We start from the raw sequence: 24,022 nt of genomic DNA on the forward strand, positions 1-24,022 counted from the left end.
TGACACTGGATATTAACTCAAGCTGTACTCTTATGGGACAAAGAGCACTGAACAAGGAAAGCAGAGACCTGGCTCCTAGACCCAGTCACTTCACCTCCCACACCACCATTGTCTTATCTCTAAAAGAGACATAACGGTACCAAGATACTTTGTGTTGAATGGTTTTTTCCAATGTGCAAGGTTATTTTGGGATCAGTGTGAGAGTGGATGTGAAAGCACTTTGCAGTTTGTGAAATTACATATATGGAATATTATCTTTTTATTTTATGAAGAAGTAGTTTTGTTCTAATAGCTGAATATATTTTTTGAATGAATAAAAGAGGAAACAAATGCAAGTCAAGTTATGTTGCATTGTGTGCTCAGTTAAATCAAGCCCATAGAAACATTTTTTTTTAGTATACTCAACCCAGTGTTACATTAGTTTCATTGTACAACATAGTGGTTCAACCTTATGCTGTGCTCACCACGAATGTAGCTACCTTCTGTCCCCACACAACACTACTACAGTATTACTGACTATATCTCTTCTGCCGTGCCTTTTATCCCCATGACTTACTCATTCCATAACTGGAAGCCTGTATCTCCTACTCCCCTTCACCCATTTTCCCAACACTCCACCCCTGCCCCTCTGGCAACCACTAGTTTGTTCTCTGTATTTATAGGTCTGATTCTGCTTTTTGTTTATTCATTTGTTTACAAAAATGTATTTTTAAGATGACTGTATAACATTGCATTTATTTGCTTTCCCATGAATTTATGCAAACTTCTATTTTGCATAATTATATTTTAAAATATATCTGTTGATATTAGCCAGAGCACTTTGAAAAATGTGCCAGCATTTAATACAGCAATATTTAAGAAGTGGAAATAAAATAAGTATAGATTACACATAAGGCAATTGGCACTTAAAATTCTAAGTATACCATTTTTTAAAATGAATCTTTGAAGTATAATACATTGTATGTTAAGAAAAAAAAGAAGATAGCAGGAAGGGAAAAATGAAGGGGGGGAAATCGGAGGGGGAGATGAACCACGAGAGACTGTGGACTCTGAGAAACAAACTGAGGGTTCTAGAGGGGAAGGGGGTGGGGGGATGGGTTAGCCCGGTGATGGGTATTAAAGAGGGCACGTTCTGCGTGGAGCACTGGGTGTTATACGCAAACAATGAATCATGGAACACTACACCAAAAACTAATGATGTAGTGTGTGGTGATTAACATAATAATAATTACAAAAAGACAAGCACAGAAAAAAAATAAAAATAAAATGAATCTTGATTTCATTAATACCTTATAGCAGCATAACATTTCGTAGTTCAAAAAACTATTTCCATTTACATCACTCTTGGATTTTCACACTCACAAGTAGTTATTTATTTCAGTGTACTGGTGAGAAAATGGAAATTTTGAGAGGTTATCAAGGCTATCACTTCTGGTAAATGGTAGAATTGAACTAAAAGTCAGTTTTCTTCCTCCCCAAATCATTGGACTAAGCATCATGATTAATTTATTAAAGACATATGTATTGGGGCATAGTCTATGCCAGCTTTTCCATATTTTAAGTAGAAATTTTCTTTCGCTTACCCAATTTTTAATTATTTATTTTAATGCTGTGTTTTTTTAATATGGCAAAGCAAATGGCAGTATTTGTACAGAGCTGGGTGTACTCCTGCTACAATGGTTTGGCCTGCTATCTTTTCAACACTGCAAATTTTAAAACGTATCTACATGTACTAAATGAGTAGATATTTAAATCAGGGTAACTATAAGGAGTTATTTCTCTGCAGGAATCTGAGAATGAAGGGCACACACTTGACGAAATGGCTGGGAAGAAACCTCTTGCTGTGCATGTCTGTGTTTTTCCCACCACTCTACAGTGATAAATATGCATCAGAGTATGGGGCTGTTTATCCAGTCTGGATTTAAAATGCAAGGATCTAAATAAGTAAAAAGGGATGAGGTTGGGAATGGAGTATTCCAGAAATTCTAAATGTCGTGACATTTTCTATTTGCACAGAGGCAGCGTGGACAGAGAAGAACACTTAATTGAGAGCTACTGGCTCTACTTCGTGAGACTGGGCAGGTCAAATCTCCCTTCCAGGCTGCACACACTGCATCTGTGATATGAGAATATCAGGACTCTCTAGAGACCACCTAGGACTCTAAGGTGTTTTTTGTGTAGGAGCCCTTGTACATCATCATCCTCTGATTTAACATTTTTCCTCTTCCTTTCTAACTTTCCTCAGTCTGGCAAAGTCATATATATCCTTTAAGATACAGCCGTCGCTCAGATGCAGCCTCTCCTATAACATTTCCCTGACTTTCCCAGAAACAAGTTCCTAAGAGCTTCTATATTCAAATGTACTTACCTGCAGTGTTATGTCATAATGTACTGTTTTGAGTTTAAGAAGGCTGTCTCTCCTGTCAAATTGAGTTTCCTGATAACGGTTCTGTCTGATCACTTTTGTGACCATAGGCCCAATGCAGATTAAATGCTCATTGCCAACTAACTTTGGTTTAAAATAGACACTAAATAAATGTCTGTTGAAATATTAGGCTGATCTTCAGTGGAGTGCTGTCACTGAGAGTATGGTCAATATATGCTAAGGGGTTGACCTTGTGCTGAATGGAGAGGCCTACAAGACACATGGTAATGTACATTCTCTTCTAATATCCTTTCAAGCGGAATGAGCACAAGAAAGATATAGAGAGGTGTTCCCTTAACATTAAAAGCAAATGTGCAGGGCAAGTGGAAGGTAGACTTTTTCATCTATAAAGCAGTTAGTGCCTTCATCCAGTAAGATCCTCCCCCAGGCTTTAAGAAATGAAAAATTAATGCACACATCTCCCATTGGCTACAGTAGACATTGTGCATAAAAATTCCCATGCTTTATATAATAAGTCAACCTCAAAGTATATTGGCTAAAAATAACAATTTTAAAAATTTATTCTTTGAGCTTTCCCTTTATTGATTATAGAAATGTTTTAACAGGTGACTCAAAGCCATTGTTATTTCAAACTGAAAACTCTTTCATTATTTCTACCATTTGGCCATACAGATATCCCAATAGGCACACCATTTTAACTAGTCCTCAGGAGTATCTGAAAGTCATACTATCTGAAATATCAATTTATAGATATAAATTTCTCCTGTACAAATAATGGAAACTTTGACCTCAATAAAAGAAGAATATAGGGTTTAGATAATTCATTGAGAAGATGCTTACTTCCTGGCTTTTTAATAGAACACATTTTCTTTCCTTTTGTTTATAAATCTCTCAGCACCTTGTGAATCTTAATTGCCTGAAGTTATAATTCAGAGGCAGACATATAATAGCAGGCTTTGTGGCAGGTAAGTGCATACACTGAAATGGGGAAAAAGGAAGACAGAGCATTGAGAGAATGAATTTTAAAGCCCACAGATAGTAGCTGTCTTGAAACCACACCTGCACATTCATGCCCAGCTCACACCCCTCTCCTGTACTTCCCAGTTAACCTCTCCTTGAAGCCTGAAATATAGACACAACACGGTTATGTTCACACACTGTGCAGATATTTGTTTCAGAAAATAAGGATAAGGTCTGCTACTTCACTGCTCTGGGTACAGATTGAATTCACTAAAACTTGGATCAGTTTGACGGAGAACCTGAAGTATGACTCTGACTTAAGTTTCCACATCAAAAAGAATATTAACTCATTCAGGTCATGAGCAACTTCATCCATCTGCCCTAGGTCATAATTTAGAGAGGTGCTTGCTTCAAATTATCCTTCTCCATTTGTGGGCACTTATATGGGGGAAAGCTAGTAGGCAGGGGCTGGTGAGGGCAAGGAAGCCTAGCTGAGTTGGCTGGCTTAGGCCAATGAGCTCAGTGCACAATTAGCTCTGGTCACAGTGATTGGTTTAGAGGTAGGCGGACAGCTTATAGTTGTCTAATGTAGGTGAATGGCAGGACTTTGATGTGGCTTACCTCAGACCTTAAAATTAACTCAGAGGTGATAAATTTCAGGAAAATAAGACCAAGATTAGAACTAAATGAGTTCTAAGGTTTAATGCTTTGTAACCCCCACCAAGCATCCAGAAATTTCTAACCCAAAAGACATCTAATATCTTGCAAATTTAGTCACTGGCACCATTTCCTCAGGGGTCCAAAATAATTCACAGGTTGTTTTCTTAAAGTACTTTCAACAAGTGTATATCATAGGGAATGGCTTAAAGCACACTTCAAAGCACTTGATGTACCAAAAAACCTTTACTGTTAGGGAAGGAAAGTGAATGCACAAAACCCAGCATATAAAGAAATAAGACAATTAAAAAAGAAGATTTCACTATATATTTTGATATATTTAGTTTGGAAAAAATTCCCCAAATATGGGAAAGTGACTAAAGATAATTATGATATTTGAAAAAGAAGAAAGACACGACATGAGAGATTGTTTGCTTTTACTTATAAACTAGAAACAGCTTAAATTGTATAAGATCAGATATGGAGTCAAACCTAGAAACTAAAGTTTTAACTAAGCAAAGCTCATATACAGTTCTGTGTCAAGCATCTTATTAAACTACTCCTCTGGTTTTTAACAGACATAAGCTATTGTTCTGGAACCTGCCTCTCTTATATTCCATTTATGAAAGAAGTAGTATGTGATAGAAGGAGGAATATGAGATGAGGAATCGGAAATGGACTGTAATACTAGCTCTACAAATTACAGGTACTGTGACCTTGGATAACCCATTTAATTGCTCTGCATTTCTGTGTTTTCATCTATCAAGTGGGAATAATGTTAATTCTCCTTAAACCTGGTTTTTAGTCAAATGTAATAACATCAAATTGCTTATTATTTTTATTATTAGTTTGAAATATTACAATTACATGATATCAATAAATATGGAACACTATAGTGACAAAACAGAAAGTCTTCCATATGCATACAACCTTGAGATAACTGCTATTGATATTAATGCATTTCTCTCTTTTGGTGTATTTTTTTAATATAATTGAGATCACCCTAAATATAAAATTGTCTCTTCTTTACTTTGATTTAATGTGCTATGATAATAATTTCCAAAGGACTTTAGAAATATTTTTAACATAATTTTAAATGCTACATATTTATGGTATTAATTTCTTTGTTTAAATAATATTTGGTTATTTGGTCCTTTCTATATATATTTTTATTTTTCTATATAATGATTTGGTGGAAATCTTTATATATAAGTCTTTTATCGAATTTTAGTTTATTTCTGTAGGCCAATTCCCAGAAGTGGAATTATTGGGTGACTATGAACATTTTTTAAACAATCATGAACTCTGCCAAATTGTCCACAGAAAGTTTAAACCACTTGATTCATCCACTAGGTCATTATGAGAGTATCTGTCTTACAGCAACTTTGCTGAAATTTTGCCCGTAAAATTTTCATTAAAAATTATTTAATTTTGCAAATCTTTGATTATTTTGCAAATCTTTGATTACTCATAAAATGAAACATTTTGAAAAGGCCTCAGGAATAGTAAAATGTTACATAAACATTATTCTTTTTTGAAGCCATTTGTTATCACTACTCTGCTGTCACCTCTGGGCTCAGAGGTGCCTGCCCATGCCCTGGGTCTTGTCTGTGAACTATAATCCTGCCACACCATGAAACATGTTTCAGAATTCTCTGATTCCTCAAGCCCTGTAATAAGCATCAGGTTTACTTGCCTTGGATATCTGACTTGATTACTGATCTATGAGAATGTATTTATTCACTCTACCACACTTCACTTATTGACCTCTCTAAGGATACTTACCACCCTGAAGGGGCATCCTACAAATATTATGAAGTTGCTATTATTGGGGCCAATTAAATTCTGTGAAGATATTAGAGATGTTACTTGTTCAACTGTGTGGTGGCTAAGGGCAAAATGAGATCAGTATAAGGGAGCTCATTTCATATTCTTATTTCCCATGGGAAATCATATCAAGTTTAATTTTGCTTACATGAATTATTTGAATGATGATATTGAAAACATAATTTTCAGATGTGTAGAACCTATTAGTCGTAGAAAATCAAGACAAGCAACAAATTAAGATTTACACTGTGAACTAAACTGTGCTGGTATGAAATTCAGGCAAATGTAACATTCAGCCAAATCCATCAGCTCATGGAAAACATCAGTCCAACCAGCTTTTTAACTAAAGCAATAGGTAAGTGGACAAAGTTGGCTCAACTGGTAGTATCCAGTTTGTCAGGCCTTAGTTTAAATAAAACAGCTAGTAGGATACAGTTTAATTTCTGGTCCTTGTTTGGCTCTTACTTAGATATTTGCTTTTCCTCCTGGACTGCCATTGAGGTGCTCCCCGATGGAGGCTAACTAATGTTGCTTAAACTCATTTTTTGCCCTTTCCACCTAGAATAGATTTCTTATTTCTCTGCCCTATCTCATGAAAATGTAGACATGATTTTATAATTTTCTTCTAGCAAGCTACCACTGTTCAGATTAATTCCTGCTGAATCTAGCAAAGACTACAGAGCAATTTTATTGCTCAAATGGAAATGAATTCTAATTCATTCCAATTTTTATTTTAATAAGACTGTAGGTACCTGCATAACACTGAACACCACCAATGAACTAACAATGAAGCCATTCAAGAAAGCTTTGTGATTAACCTTTGGTGATTTTAAACAATGCCTCTCTGGACACATGCACGAAATGAACAAAGTTCGATTACGTGCCTGGCCTTTCCCACCATTCTCCACACTGCTTCTTTCCTTCCCCATGAATGCAGTGCTCCCACAATCTCCTTTCTCTTCTGACAAACAAATACTTCTCCTAGGATAAGATTGCATTGACTTCCTCACAGAATGAGGTGAAATAACTGATGAGGCTGAATGTAGGCCTCCTCCCAAGGAGCTGGACTATTAACAGCTGAAGCTAACGTCACTTAAATCAAGGTAACATATGTCTAATTCCATAATGGGAGAAACTTGGCACTTATGCCACCACTCTTCCCTCCCACATCCATAGGAGTCATCACTGATTGATCATAAGACTCTCCTGCTGAGGCAGGAAGCACCCTCCTCAGAATCTTTCTCAACACACTGATTCAGGCAGTGACTGGTAACTAATCAGAACTGGTGTTTAAAATGAAACTTATTTGCCACGAATGGTTTTAATGGAACATTTTTTAGGCTTGGGAAGTCCAGCTGATAAAGGTGTTTGGAATCACATTCATTCCCTCTGAACTTATACCACATGGATAATTGTTCATACTCCATTTTTTAATTTTTTTATTTAAATTCAATTAATTAACATATAGTGTATTAGTTTCAGAGGTATAGGTCTGTGATTCATCAATCTTATATAATACCCAGTGCTCATTACATCACATGCCCTCCTTAATATCCATCACCCAGTTACCCCATCCCCCTACTCCCTCCCCTCCAGTAACCCTCAGTTTGTTTCCTATGATTAAAGAGTCTCTTATGTTTTGTCTCAATCTCTGATTTCATCTTGTTTTATTTTTTCCTCTCTTCCCTTACGACCCTGTTTTGTTTCTTAAATTCCACATATGAGTGAGATCATGTGATAACTGTCTTTCTCTGCCTGACTTATTTCACTTAGCATAATACCCTCTAGTTCCAACCACATCATTGCAAATGGCAAGATTTCATTTTTTGATGGCTGAGTAGTATTCCATTGTATATATATATACCACATCTTCTTTATTCATTCATCTGTTGATGGACATCTGGGCTCTTTCCATAGTTTGGCTATTGTGGACATTGCTGCTATAAACATTGGGGTGCAGGTGCCCATTTGGGTCACTACATTTCTATCTTTGGGGTAAATACCCAGGAGTGCAATTGCTGGGTCATATGGTAGCTCCATTTTCAACTTTTTGAGGAAGCTCCATACTGTTTTCCAGAGTGGCTGCACCAGCTTGCATTCCCATCAGCTAAGAATAAGGGGGTTCCCCTTTCTCCTCATCCTCACCAACATTTCTTGTTTCCTGACTTGTTAATTTTAGCCATTCTGACTGCTGTGAGGTGGTATCTCATTATGGTTTTGATTTGTATTTCCCTGATGCTGAGTGATATGGAGCATTTTTTCACGTGTCTGTTGGCCATTTGTATGTCTTTTTTGGAGAAATGTCTCTTCATGTCTTCTGCCCATTTCTTGATTCGATTATTTGTTCTTTGGGTGTTGACTTTGATCAGTCCTTTATAGATTTTGGATACTAGCCTTTTATGTGATATGTCATTTGCAAATATCTTCTCCCATTTGTTTGGTTGTCTTCTGGTTTTGCCGACTGTTTCCTTTGCTGTGCAGAAGCTTTTTATCTTGATGAAGGCCCAATAGTTCATTTTCGCCTTTGTTTCCCTTGCCTTTGGAGAAGTGTCTAGCAAGAAGTTGCTGTGGTCGAGGTCACAGAGGTTGCTGCCTGTGTTCTCCTTTAGGATTTTGATGGGCTCCTGTCTCACATTTAGGTCTTTCATCCATTTTGAGTCTATTTTTGTGTATGGTGTAAGGAAATGATCCAGTTTCCTTCTTCTGCATGTGGCTGTCCAATTTTCCCAACACCATTTGTTGAAGAGATTGTCCTTTTTCCATTGGACATTCTTTCCTGCTTTGTCGAAGATTAGTTGACCATAGAGTTGAGGGTCCATTTCTGGGCTCTCTATTCTGTTCCATTGACCTATGTGTCTGTTTTCATGCCAGTACTATACTGTCTTAATGATGACAGCTTTGTAATACAGCTTGGAGTCTTGAATTGTGATGCCTCCTGCTTTGCTTTTCCTTTTCAACATTCCTTTGGTTATTCAGGGTCTTCTCTGGTTCCATACAAATTTTAAGATTATTTGTTCCAGCTCTGTGAATAAAGTTGATGGTATTTTGATAGGGATTGCATTGAATGTATAAACTGCTCTAGGTAGCACAGGCATTTTAACAATATTTGTTCTTCCAGTCCATGAGTATGGGAGCATTTTTCCATTTCATTGTATCTTCCTCAATTTCTTTCATGAGTGCTCTATAGTTCTCTGAGCACAGATCCTTTGCTTCTTTGGTTAGGTTTATTCCTAGGTATTTTATGGCTTTTGGTGCAATTGTAAATGGGATTGACTCCTTAATTTCTCTTTCTTCTGTCTTGTTGTTGGTGTATAGGAATGCCACTGATTTCTGTGCAATGATTTTATATTCTGCCACTTTGCTGAATTCCTGTATGAGTTCTAGCAATTTTGGGGTGGAGTCTTTTGGGTTTTCCACATAGAGTATCATGTCATCTACGAAGAGTGAGAGTTTGACTTCTTCTTTGCCAATTTAGATGCCTTTTATTTGTTTCTGTTGTCTGATTGCTGAGGCTAGGACTTCTAGTACTATGGTAAACAACAGTGGTAATAGTGGACATCCCTGCTGTATCCCTGACGTTAGGGGCAAAGCTCTCAGTTTTTCCCTATTGAAAATGATATTCGCTGTGGGTTTTTTGTAGATGGCTTTATGATATTGAGGTATGTACCCACTATCCCTACAATGAAAAGTTTTAATCAAGAAAGGATGCTGTACTTTGTCAAATGCCTTTTCTGCATCTATTGAGAGGATCATATGGTTCTTGTCCTTTCTTTTATTAATGTACTGTATCACATTGATTGATTTGCACATGTTGAACCACCCTTGCAGCTCAGGAATAAATCGCACTTGGTTGTGGTGAATAATCCTTTTAATGTACTATTGAATCCTATTGGCTAGTATCTTGTTGATATCCATGTTCATCAGGGATATTGGTCTGTAATTCTCCTTTTTGGTGGGGTGTTTGGTTTTGGGATCAAGGTAATGCTAGCCTCATAGAATGAGTTTGGAAGTTTTCCTTCCATTTCTGTTTCTTGAAACAGCTTCAGAAGAATAAGTATTAATTCTTCTTTAAATGTTTGGCAGAATTCCCCTGGGAAGCCATGTGGCCCTGGGCTCTTGTTTGTTGGGAGATTTTTGATGACTGCTTCAATTTCCTTGCTGGTAATGTGTCTGTTCAGGTTTTCTATTTTTCTGTTTCAGTTTTGGAAGTTTATATATCTCTAGGAATGCATCCATTTCTTCCAGATTGCCTAATTTGTTGGCATATAGTTGCTGATAATATATTCTTATAATTGTATTTCTTTGGTGTTGGTTGTAACCTCTCCTCTTTCATTCATGATTTTGTGGATTTGGGTCCTTCCTATTTTCGTTTAGATAAGTCCGGCTAGGGGTTTATCTATCTTATTAATTCTTTCAAAGAACAAGCTCCTAGTTTCGTTGATCTGTTCTACTGTTCTTTGGGTTTCTATTTCATTGATTTCTGCTGTAATCTTTATTAATTCTCTTCTGCTGGGTTTAGGCTTTTTTTGCTGTTCTTTCTCCAGCTCCTTTAGGTGTAAGGTTAGGTTGTGTATTTGAGACCATTCTTGTTTCTTGAAAAAGGCTTCCTTTTCTATACTTCCCTCCTAGGACTGCCTTTGCTGCCTCCCAGAGGTTTTGAACAGTTGTGTTTTCATTTTCATTTGTTTCCATGAATTTTTAAATTCTTTTTTAATTTCCTGGTTGACCCATTCATCCTTTAGTAGGATGCTCTTTAGCCTCCATGTATTTGAGTTCTTTCCAAATTTCCTCTTGTGACTGAGTTCCAATTTCAAAGCACTGTGGTCTGAAAATATGCAGGGAATGATCCCAATCTTTTGGTACCAGTTGAGACCTGATTTGTGATCCAGTATGTGATCTATTCTGGAGAATGTTCCATGTGCCCTCAAGAAGAATGTGTATTCTGTTGCTTCAGGATGGAATGCTCTGAATATATCTGTGAAGTCCATCTGGTCCGATGTGTCATTCAGAGCCCTTGTTTCCTAGTTGATCTTCTGCTTAGATAATCTGTCCATTGCTGTGAGTAGGTTGTTAAAGTCCCCTACTATTGTATTATTATCAATGAGTTTCTTAAGTTTGTTATTAATTGATTTATATATTTGGCTGCTCCCATTATAGGGGCATAAATATTTACAACTGTTAGATCTTCTTGTTGGATAAACCCTTTAATTATGATATAGGGTCCTTCTTTATCTCTTATATAGTCTTTGGTTTAAAATCTAATTTGTTGGGATGCCTGGGTGGGTCAGTTGGTTAAGCGTCTGCCTTGGGCTCAGGTCATGATCCCAGGGTCCTGGGATTGAATCATGTGTCAGGCTCCTTGCTCAGCAGGGAGCCTGCTTCTCCCTCTGCTTGCTGCTCCCCGTGCTTGTGCTCTCTCTCTGACAAAGAAATGAAATCTTTAAAAAATAAATCAATAAAATCTAATATGTCTTATGTAAGGATTGCCACTCCAGCCTTCTTTTGATGTCCATTAGCATGGTAAATGGTATCCCACCCCCTCCCTTTAAATTTGGAGGTATCTTTGGGTCTAAAACAGGTCTCTTGCAGAGAGCGTATCAATGGGTCTTGCTTTTTTATCCAATCTGATACCCTGGGTCTTTTGATTGAGGAATTTAGCCTATTTGCGTTCAGAGTAACTATTGAAAGATATGAATTTAGTGCCATTATATTATCTGTAAAATCACTGTAGTTTCTGTATATTGTTGCTGTTCCTTTCTGGTCTATGTCACTTTTGGGCTCTCTCTTCGTTTAAAGGATCCCTTTTAATATTTCTTGTAGGGCTGGTTTAGTGATCACAAATTCTTTAATTTCTGTTTGTCCTGGAAGCTTTTTAACTCTCTTTCTATTTTGAATGACATCCTAGCTGGATAAAGTATTCTTGACTGCATATTTCTCCTATTCAGCACCCTGAATATATCATACCCGTCCTTTCTGGCCTGCCAGGTCTCTGTGGATAGGTATGTTGCCAGTCTGATGTTTCTACCTTTGTAGGTTATGGACCTTTTTTCCCAAGCTGCTTTCAGGATTTTCTCTTTGTCTCTGAGATTTGCAAGTTTCACTATTATACGTCAGGGTGTTGACCTATTTTTATTGATTTTGAGCGGGGCTTCTCTGTGCCTCCTGGATGTGAATGCCTGTTCCTTCTCCAGATTAGGGAAGTTCTCCCCTATAATTTGCCCCAATATACCTTCTGCCTCCCCTTTCCTCTTCTTCTGGGATGCAAATTATTCTGTTTCACTTTATGGTTATCACTTATGTCTCCAATTCTCCCCTCATGATACAGAAGTTGTTTCTCTTTTTCTCAGCTTCTTTATTCTCCATCATTTGGTCTTCTATATCACTAATTCTCTCTTCTGTCTCATTTACCCTAGCAGTTAGAGCCTCCATTTTTTATTGCATCTCATTAATAGCCTTTTTGATTTTGACTTGTTTAGATTTTAGTTCTTTTATTTCTCCAGAAAGGGATTCTCTAGTGTTTTCTATGTTTTTTTCAAGCCCAGCTAGTATCTTTATAATCATTATTCTGAACTCTAGTTCTGACATCTTACTTATATCCATACAGATTAGGTCCCTGGCAGTCAGTATTCCCCCTTGTTCTCTTTTTGGAGGTGAGTTTTTCCATCTTGTCATTCTGTCCAGAGAAGAACAGATGAACAAGAGAACAAAATACTAAAATGGCAACAACAACCCCAGAGAAATATACACTAAACAAATCAGAAGAGACCTGAAACTGAAAAAATATATATATAAATTTAAAAAAAGAATATAATCAGACAGGTGAACAGAACAGAGTAATACACTGGATCCTGTGTGTATTTTGGTCTGTTTGTTAGAAAACTAGATCCCAGAATTGTAAAGAAAGAAAAACATATATGTACAAAATAAAATTAAATACAGTGAAAGGATATAATGTAACTGTAAAAATGAAAATGAAAAGACAAAGAAAAGAAAAAAAAGAAGGAATATAAACAGACAGGTAACAGAAGAGAGCAATACACTAAATCCTGAGTGTATTTTGGTCAGTTTTTTAGAAGAAACTACATCTCAAAATTGTAAAGAAAGAAAAACTGATACACACACACACACACACACACACACACACACATATGAAATTAAATACATTGAAAGGATAGAATGTAACTGTGAACATGAAAATTTAAAAAAGACTAACAAAAAGAAAAAGAAGAAGAAAAAAGAGAGAATATGATCAGACAGGTGAAGAGAACAGAGTCATACACTAGATTCTGGGTGTATTTTGGTCTGTTTGCTAGAAGAAACTGCATCCCAAAATTGTAAAGAAGGAAAAACATATATATACCAAAATAAAATTAAATACAATGAAAAGATAAAATGTAACTGTAAAAATGAAAATTACAAAAGATTTTTAAAAAAGCATTGATAAAATAAGAACTTGGTTGAGAAAGGAAAAAGAAAAACAATTAAAATTGAAAGACTAAAGAATCACGGGGAAAAAAAACATGAATTGTATATACGGTTTTCCCCCAGCACTAGCATTTTGCAGTTCTCTATGACTGGTAAACTTGGTCTTAGCTGGATGTTCTTGCTGATCTTCTGGGGGAGGGGCTTGTTGCATTCATTCTCAAGTGTCTTTGCCCTGGGCAGAATTGCACAGCCCTTGCCAGGGGGCCAGATTAAGTAAGCAGTTTGGGATTGCTCTATGTGGCTTTTGTTCCCTGAAGGCTTTCCAGGCTGCTTTAGAGGAAGAGAATGAACATGGTGGTCTCCCAATCTCTGGCCCTGGAACCAAGAGCTCAGGCCCTACTCCTCAGTGCGCCCTCAGGGAAAAGTAGTCAACCACTCCTGTCTCCCTGGTCTCCATCCACAGTCTGCACTCACCCAGCCTGTGACTGAGCATTTCTATCTCAGGCACATGACACCATTTCAAGTCTCCAAACCCTGTAGACTCCTGTGGTGCATACCTGCACTGCTCTCCCTGTGGTTCTGCCACTGCTCAGAGAGTGGTTGCCTGACCATGCCCTGGTTCATGGTATATGGCAACCCCGAGCTGAGAGCCCACTCCTGGGCCTGCTGATTGCAGCCAGCTTCTCTGCTCTGATGCCTGGGAGCTCTGCCGCACTCAGGCACCCCCGGTCTTCCTGTGACCCCGGGGATCCTGAGACTGCCACCTGAGCACCTTTTAGGCAGGTATGTCCCTCACTGAGCAGACTTCTGAAAGTTCTGATTTTGTGCTCTGCTGCTATATCACTTTCTGGTGCCAGCTTACAGGGGCTCCTTCCCCCCATAGTTTATCTCCTGATATATCTCCTCAGATACACTTCTCTGCACCTCCTACCTTCCAGAACGTGGTCGCTTTTCTATTTGTAGAGGTGCAGCTATTCTTATATCTCTGGCTGAGTTCACAGGTGTTCAGAATGATTTGATGATTATCTAGCTGAATTCCTGGGACCAGACAAAACTAAGGTCTCTACTCCTCCACCATCTTGGACTATCTGCCCTTCATCTTCCATTTTTATAATACATAAACATCCTAGAAGAATTCCTCCTCATTCTACCGAGGTCTCTCAATTGCACAATGAAGAGCTTTTTTCATCAGATAGACGTGGGTTTAAATTTCAGCACTGTAACTTAATATATGACCCTGGTAAAGTTATTGAACTCTGCTGACCCTCAGCTTCCTTACAGGTAAAATGAGAATAAGAATGACTGATAGGGATGTCCAGAAGATTAAATGATACTGTGGGTGATGATCTTTCTCACTGTCTGGTGATAGCCAGTACTAAATTTATGTACCTTCTATTCCTAAACCCTCCTCAAAAATAAGAGTAAACTTTGGTGCATTTAACCCTATTGTGAAAAGTGAAAAAAAATGGTATAAGAAATGCACACTAGAAGAAAAACCTTATAACTCATTTAATCTCTGAATCAGAGTCTCAGAGCTACAAGGAACTAATCAGTGGCTTTGACTGGAGTGGCCAGGGCCCACTTCAGCTTCCTGTATGCACACCCATTGTTTGATCACTTTCTTTGACCCAGTTTTCTTTGTATCTCCCTTCTTAAGTGATACTACATTACAGGGAAGACCTTCCTTGCTCATACTTTCAACGTTAAATAGAATTATTCTAAATTTAGATTTCCCCCAGATCTTACAACTGTCTAGATTTGCAGTCTATATGAGGTAAGTTTCATCCCCAGCATTTTATGTCAGACATAATTTATAAAGCAGTCAAAAATGACATAGCATCCTTGGTGCATTAATATTTTTCAGTTTTTATCACTATTCTACTTTGAATATGTTATGCTTGGAAGACATTGAACATCTTCAAAATCCCCTGATTTTACAATAATTCTTGCCTCTCCTGACAAGATGACTCACCAGGACCAGGACATAAGTCATATGTGGTTTTCCAGTATTTTCCTTTTCCTTAACAATTCTTTACATTTGTATAATATTTAATAATCCAGAAAATACTACCCTTCACTCTTCTTTTTGAGTCTCACAGCAATTCTGTGAGGTACCAAGGGCAAGTACTGTCACCTTTTGGCATATAAAAGAAACTAAGCTCAAGCAAGTTTAAATATTGTGCTAACTCAAAATGCTAATACACAGCAGAGCTCAGAGTAGAAATAAGTTCTGTATGAAAGTTCAAACTGTTAGCATATCCTAGTACATAAAACACAAAAAGAGTACAATTTGAGTCAACAGGACCAATAAATATTGTTCTATTGTTTTATGTTCCTGTCAGAGGAACATCAAAATTTCCCCAAACTCAATTTATTTTTTATTCTAAGTAACGTGTTCTTTCCTACTTTTGCCCCCAGTTAAATGCATTCTGCTCTGGATCTCAGTGAAGTCTTTAACTGAAGCATGATCAAGTGAATTCTCTATTACACATTCAGAAAGGCCTGAAACATTACAAATTCCTGTCAGCAGAGAATCTCTGGCAATGCAAGAAAACCTGCTATGCTGTACACTGCTGAAATAAAGTGCTTAGCAATCAAATGATTCATGCCCTCATCCTCTTTAGGTCAAGGCTATGGATTGGGATCTTAGACATATAACAATTTCCCACAAACCACTGAGATTTTATATGCCTTATCAGAGTTGTATGAATATGATTCACTACCAAACTATGAGCTCACAAAACATGAAGGGCTTTGAAAATGCATGTCTTCAAAAGCTGGAACTAAAGGGATAAAAAAATTTAGACAACATATCATGAAAGATGTGAGTGGGATGAAGCCAAGATGAGTGATTGTATTTAAATATTTCTATGGTCTGTGTATTTTGAGGAGGAAGAGAAAAATACTAACTTTAGACTTTCTTAATATAAATATACATATTAAAAGGTAATGGTAAAACAAAACAAAACAAAACAAAACCACCACCACTACCATATCAGAAAAGCTAAGTGTAATTACTACAGATTTAGAAATAGAATGGCTAACTTCAAAGGCAGTGCTGAGGAAAATGCAGAAGTAAAGAAAGTCTGATAAACTCAGTAGAAAGCTATAAAGAAGGAAGGAAAAGCAAAAACAAAACATAACTAGATAAATCAAAAAGGCAGAAATTAGTTATATCAGTGATCACATTAAATGTAAAAGTTTCAATTCATTTATTACCTGACAGATGAGGGGGGAAATGCATTTATACTCTTCTTAAAAGAGATACACTTAAATCAAAATCCTACATAAAGGTTATAAAGGATAAAAGAAAATACATTCCAAGCAATGCATAACCAATGAAACATAGTGCAGCATTATTAATTTCAAAGAGATCACATTTTAAGTACAAGACATTATTATGGATATACATGGACACTGCCAAAAATATGGCAACCATAAACTAGTATATACCTGGTAACATAGCCTTGGATTATATAAACTAATATTAGGACTATTAGAACTTCTGGTTTCAGTTCTGATATTTCTTTTTTTAATTTTTTTAAAGATTTTATTTATTCGGGGGGATGGGTTAGCCTGGTGATGGGTATTAAAGAGGGCATGTTCTGCGTGGAGCACTGGGTGTTATGCACAAACAATGAATCATGGAACACTACATCAAAAACTAATGATGTACTGTATGCTGATTAATATAACAATAAAAAATTTAAAGAAAAAAGATTTTATTTACTCATTTGAGACACAGAGATGCAGAGAGAGAAAGAGAGAGAGAGAGAGGGCATGAGCAGGGGGAGAGGAAGAAGGAGGCTCCCTGCTGAGCCAGGAGCCCAATGTGGGGCTTGATCCCAGGATCCCAGGATCATGACCTGAGCCGAAGGCAGACGCTTAACCATCTGAGCCACCCAGGCACCCCCAGCTCTGATATTGCAAGAGCTCAGACATTGTCAATCCAATTTATAGAACAGGAAAAAAGTGGAGCAAAATGAAGATCAATGACATTGTTTGACCCATTGGAGAATTGCAGTCATAGGACAAACCACCACACTGAAATCTGGAGAGACAGGAAAATACAGAGGATCATAGCTAAGATGAGTTTATCTGGGTCAGAAGATACTGTAACTGCAGACTGATAGGAACGATTAAATGGTAATATCGATGAATTGCTGGAGGATTCGTGTGGACTAGCATGGGAGAAATAAACTCCTGGAGTCCAATATTACTGACATTTTCATGGGCTTTCACTGCTAGAACCCCCATGTCATGTCCTCATGATGAAGATGAAAAAAAATTACTTCATGCTTCTGGCAGGGTGAGGGAAAAAAGTAAATTCTTTGAAATGTACACAGAGTGTCCTCCATAACAAAGGCCTACTCTTTAGGAGAAAAGACTTTACCAGAGTCTTATCTAACTTAGGGTCAAGGCAGTTAGCCAATTCCAGGCCCCTCTAAGCTTTCTAGAGAAAAATAAAAAGCTAAGAAACTTTTCTGAAGGCTACAACCCAGGTATTCAGTTCTACTAAAAGACTGAAATTTAATCAAATAATAGACTGCTTGTCCCTGCCCATACCTTACCACCCCATCAAAAGAGCTACAGTATAATAACAGTGGATTACTGCCGAAAGAGCTGGAAGGCTTAGATTTTATTTTTGAAGGAGTTCTTAGGTGAAACTGAAAGACAGCAGAGGGGACCAAACAAGGTCATTAGAGGTAACTAAAAGCTCTGGTACCTATGGCTATAGCAAACATGAAACATAGCCCAAAGCCTTGCCAAGGTAACATAAAACTTCATAGTAAAGGCATATTTACCTCAGTTCCTATTACTTGGTACATCATGTCTGGCTTTCAGCAAAAAACTTACAAGGCATGCTAAAAGTCAAGAAAAAAATGCAGTTTAAGGAGACATAGCAAGCATCAGAATCAGACTTAGATAAGGCACACATGTTGGAATTTCAGACAGGAATGTTAAAATAAGTATGATTAGTATGTTAAGAAAGGGCTCTAATGAAAAAAAAAAGAGTTAATGTACAAGAACAGATGGGCAATTTAAGCAGAGAGATAGAAGCTCTAAAAGTAAGCAAAATCAAAGAATGCTTTTGATGGCCTTGGACATGGCCAAGAAAAGAATCAATGAGCTTGAAGATCTGTTGATTCAAAGTTTCAAAACTGAAATACAGAGTGAAAAAAAGAAAAACAATGAAAATAGCAAAATATCCAACATCTGTGGTGATAATTTCTAAATGTGTAACATATTTATAATTGGAATACCAGAGGGAGAAGGAAGAGAGAAAATAGCAGAAAAATTATTTCAAGTAATAATGGCCAAGAACTTTCAAAAATTAATGATAAACCAAACAACAGATTCAGGAAATTCAGAGAATACCAAGTAGAATAAATATAAAATAATCTACACCTAGGAATATCTTATTTAAACTGCAGGAAACCAAAGGCAAAGAAAAAACTTTGAAATTTAAAAAAAGAAGTATAAGTGATATTGTACATATCAAGTCACCATTGATGCGAATTGACAATGTGATTAGTCTAAATGTACATATTAAAACGGCAACAAATAAAAAAGAACTATACACACAGAAAATATCATTCCAAATATATCAATGATCACTTTAAATGTGAATGGTCTAAATACAGACATTAAAAAACAGTGATTGTTAGAGTGGATTGAAAAAACATTACCTTAACTATATTATCCACAAGAAACCCAGTTTAAATATAACAAAAAATATAGATTAAAAGTAAAGGGGTGAATAATGATATAACATGCTCTCACTAATCAAAAGAAAGCTAGAATCACTACATTTATTTCAGATAAAGCAGATTCCAGAACAAGGAAAATTATCAGGGGTAGTGAGAGGCACTGCATAATGATAAAGGGGTCCATTCTCCCAGAAAATGTAACAATCCTTAGTGTGTATATATCTAACAAAGAACAACAAAAAATGTGAGGCAAAAACTGATAGATAATTGATAAGTCAGATAGGCAGAAAATCAGTAAGGATGCAGTTTACCTGGAAGGGTAACTTATCAAAATTTATAGGATATATGAATGGAGGGAAATTTACAGTATTAAACAAATGCATTAAAGACAAAAGATCTAAAATCAATAATCTAAATGTCCACTTTAGGAAACTAAAGAAAGAAAAGTAATTAAAGCCTAAAGCAGGCAGAATAAAATAAATGATAAAAATTAGGGCAGAAATCAGTGAAATTTAAAAGCAGGTATAGAGAGGTCAGAGAAGAATAGCACAGAAGATCATAGGAGAAGAGAGGGAAAACTGAATGGGAAGAAATCAGAGAGGGAGACAGACCATGAGAGACTCTTGACTCCAGGAAACAAACTGAGGGTTGTGGAAAGGGAAGTGGGTGGGGGAATGGGGTAACTGGGTGATGGGCATTGAGGAGGGCACATGATGTGATGAGCAGTGGGTGCTGTAGGCAGCTGATGAATCACTGAACACTACGTCAAAAACTGGAGATGTACTGTATGTTGGCTAACTGGATTTAAATAAAAAAATTACACACAAAAAATAAAGAGGTCAGAGAGGAAGATGGTGGCAGCACAGGCAAATCCTAGGTGTGCCTCATCTCATGAATACTACCAGATAACTATTAAATTATCCTAAAGAGCCCAGAAATCAATCTGAAGAGTGGCAGAACAAACTTCACAACTAAAGATAGAGAAGAGGCCACACTGAAGAAGGTAGGAAGTGTGGAGAGGGGTTTGGGAGAGAAACGGATTATGGTCCCTGCATTGAGGAGAGAGCCAAAATCTCAGAGAAGAGCCAGAAAAAGATTACCACACAGGGGAGGGCACAGGGAAAAGGAATCCCCCTAGCAACTGGCATGGACAGTGAGAGGTCAAATTTCATGAGTTCTGGCAACCAGCGGGGCTTAAAGCATGGAGTTTTTAAAGGTCAATGGGTTTGATGGGCATAGAGCCTGGGAGGGCACTGCCCTGCTCTTGGAGAGAAGGCAGGCAAACAGCCCACAGACATACAGCAAGAAATAAGTGATCTGAAGAGCACCTGGAGCATACAGTGGGGAGGTTAGTTGCTCATCTCAGAGCATGCCCCAGAGAGTCAGCATTTATAAGACACCCCTCTGGGAACCAAGGAACTGGCAGGAGCCATTTCCCTCCCCCACCCCTCAGCATAAACACAGACCCACCTGTGGGAACCAGCACAGCACCTACACTTGCTACCTAACTTGCTTACGCCAAGCCCCGTTCCCTGAGCTCCTGTGAAACTGTCTTTCCCAGTCACACTTACCTCAGTCCTAGATCTGTGCTTCCCCAGAAGACTGGCACAAATCCCTGCTAGCATCATGTCTCTTAATGCTTGAGTTTTGTGAGGCCTTGATTCCAGTGGTGGTGGCAACAGGTTTCATTTCACAAAGAGACCAGAGCACACCTAGTTAAAACTTGCCACATTCAGGCCGGGGACAAAACACTGCCCAAAACAGGCAAAGAGAGACTCTGCAGATGACTGGCCTGATGGATAAAGTGGCTGGGACACAACAGCAGAGCACACGCAGCACACATTGGAGACCCTCCCTGAGTCCCAGGCCCTGGATAACAGGGAACACTACACAGCAGGGCACCACAGGACCATTTCTTCATAAAGATATCACCCTCAAGAACAGGAGATGTAGCTGTCTTTCCTAACACAGTGAAACAGGCACAGAAATTTAGATAAGAGGAGAAAACAGAGGAATTTGTCCCAAATGAAAGAACACAAGGTCATGGCCAGCGATCTAACAAAACAGATATATGTAACATGTTTGATGGAGAATTTAAAGCAGTGATCATAAAGATACTCGATGGAGTTAAGAAAAGAGTGGAGGACATCATGAGACCATTAACAAAGAGATCAGGAATAACACAGTACAGATAAATGGTCCGATAAATAAGAAACACACTTGATGAAATGAACAGCAGGCTGGAAAAAGCAGAGGAATGACTTAATGACCTAGAAGACAGAGTAATGGAAAGTAATCAAGCTGAGAAAAAGAAAAAATTATACAAAATGAGATTAGAATTAGGGAACTCAGTGACTTCATCAAACATAATAGCATTCGTATTACAGGAGTCCCAGAAGAAGAGAGAGAAAAGGGGGCAGAGAATTTACTTGAAGAAATAATAGCTGAAAACTTCCCTAATCTGCAGAAGGAAACAGATATCCAGATCCAGGAGGCACAGAAAACTCCCAACAAAATCAACAAAAGCAGATCCACATCAAGTAATTAAAATGGCAAAATACAGTGATAAAGAAAAAAATATTAAAAGCAGCAAGATAAAATAAGTCAGGTACAGAGAAAGGAAACCCCAAAAGGCTATCAGTAGATCTTTCAGCAGAAACTTTCCAAGCCAGAAAGAAGTGGCATGACATATTCAAAATGCTGAATGGGAAAAATGTGCAGCCACAAATACTCTATCGAGCAAAGCTATCATTCAGGATAGAAGAAGGGGACTCTTTGAGTGGAAAGGAAAGACCAAAAGTGACAGCATGAAGGTAGAAAACACAAAAGCACTGAAAATTGAATATTTCTGTAAAAAGCCAGTCAAGGAACTCAGAAAAAAAAAAAGGATGCAAAATATGACACATATACCTAAAATGTGGGGAGGGAGGGAGTAAAGAATAGGTTCAAACTTAAATGACCATCAACTTAATATAGACTGCTATATGTAGAAGATGTTATGTACAAACTTAACGGTAACCATGAATGAAAAATCACTAATAAATATGCAAAGAATAAAGAGAAAGAAATCCAAAGAAATCACTGAAGAATATCAGCAAATCATGAAAGACAGACAAGAAAGGATCGGAGAAAATCTTCAGAAACAACCACAAAACAAGTGGCAGTAGATACATATTTATCAATAATTACTTACTGATGAATTATTGAACACTACATCTGAAACTAATGATGTACTATATGTTGGCTAATTGAATTTAACAAAAATAATTACTTTGAATGTAAGTGAACTAAACACTCCACAATCAAAATACATAGGGTGACAGAATGGATAAAAAAACAAAACCCATGTATATGCTGCCTACAAGAGAGTCGTTTTCGATCTAAAGACACCTGCAGATTGAAAGTGAGGGGATGGAGAAACATTTGTCTTGCAAATGGATGTCAAAAGAAAGCCAGAGTGGCAATACTTAGATTTTAGCAAGACTACAACAAAGACTGTAACAAGAGACAAAGAACGACACTATATAATAATAAAAGGGACAATCCAACAAGAAGATATAACAATTATAAATATTTATGCACCCAACATGGGAACACCCAGGTACATAAAACAGTTGATAACAAACATAAAGGAATTAATCAATAATAATACAGTAGTAGCGGACTTTAGCACTGCACTCACATCAATGGACAGATCATCTAAATAGAAAATCAAGGAGGAAACAATGGCTTTGAATGACATGCTGGATCAAATGGATTTAACACATATATTCAGAACATTGATCTTAAAACAGCAGAATACACATTCTCTTCAAGTGCACGTGGAATATTCTCCATAACAGATCACGTATTAGGCCACAAAACAAGCCTCAACAAATTTAAAAAGATCATGCCATGCATCTTTTCTGACCAAAATGCTATGAAACTGGAAGTCAACCATAAGAAAAAATCTGGAAAGACCACAAATACATGGAGGTTAAATAACATGCGACTAAACAATGAATGAGTCAATCAGGAAATAAAAGAAAAATACAAAAATACATGGAAACAAACAAAAATGAAAACACAATGTTTCAAAACCTTTGGTATACACGAAAAAGTGATTCTAAGAAGGAACTTTATAGCTTTATAGAACTATAGCTTTATAGAACTTTATGGTTCTAAGAAGGAACTTACCTCAAGAAGCAAGAAAAATCTTAAACAATCTAACCTTACACCTAAAGGAACTAGAAAAAGAACAGCAAACAAAACCTAAAACGAGCAGAAGGAAGGAAATAATAAAGATTAGAGCAAGAAAAAATGATCGTGAAACTAAAACAACAACAACAATAGAACTGATGAATGAAACCAGAAGCTGGTTCTTTGGAAAAAAATCAGTAAAATAGATGAATCTCAAGCCAGACTCATCAGGAAAAAAAGAGAAAGGATCCAAATTAATAAAATCACAAGTGGGAGAAGAGAAATAACAGCAAACACAACAGAAATATAAACAATTATAAGAGAGGGCGCCTGGGTGGTTCAGTCGGTTTAAGCAACTGCCTTCGGCTCAGGTCATGATCCTGGAGTCCCCGGATCGAGTCCCACGTCGGCTCCCTGCTCGGCGGGGAGTCTGCTTCTCCCTCTGACCCTCCCCCAAACTCATGTGCTCTCTCTCTCTCTCATTCCCTCAAATAAATAAATAAAATCTTAAAAAAAAACAATTATAAGAGAGATTATTATCAAAAACGATATGCCAACAAATTGGACAACTTAGAACAAATGGATAAATTCCTAGAAACACATAACGTACCAAAAATGAAACAGGAAGAAATGGAAAATTTGAACACATTACCAGCAAAGAAATTGAACTGGTAATTTAAAAAACTCCCAGGAGCTGAAGCGTCTATATAATCTTGTGGTGTTAGAATAAGAATGGCTACAATGAATAGTGCTATGTGGCTCATGGAGGAATATGTGAAGAGTGATTTTTAATTTGTTTGGTATAGACAGATGAAGCTTGCGATGATTCTTCCTCATAAAGAAAGTATAAGGAAATGATGTGCCATGTAATATGTCA

Source organism: Callorhinus ursinus, unplaced genomic scaffold, assembly GCF_003265705.2.
Source record: "Callorhinus ursinus isolate GAN/ISIS: 27379988/994484 unplaced genomic scaffold, GSC_fseal_2.0 scaffold64, whole genome shotgun sequence".
NCBI classification, from domain to species: Eukaryota; Metazoa; Chordata; class Mammalia; order Carnivora; family Otariidae; genus Callorhinus; species Callorhinus ursinus.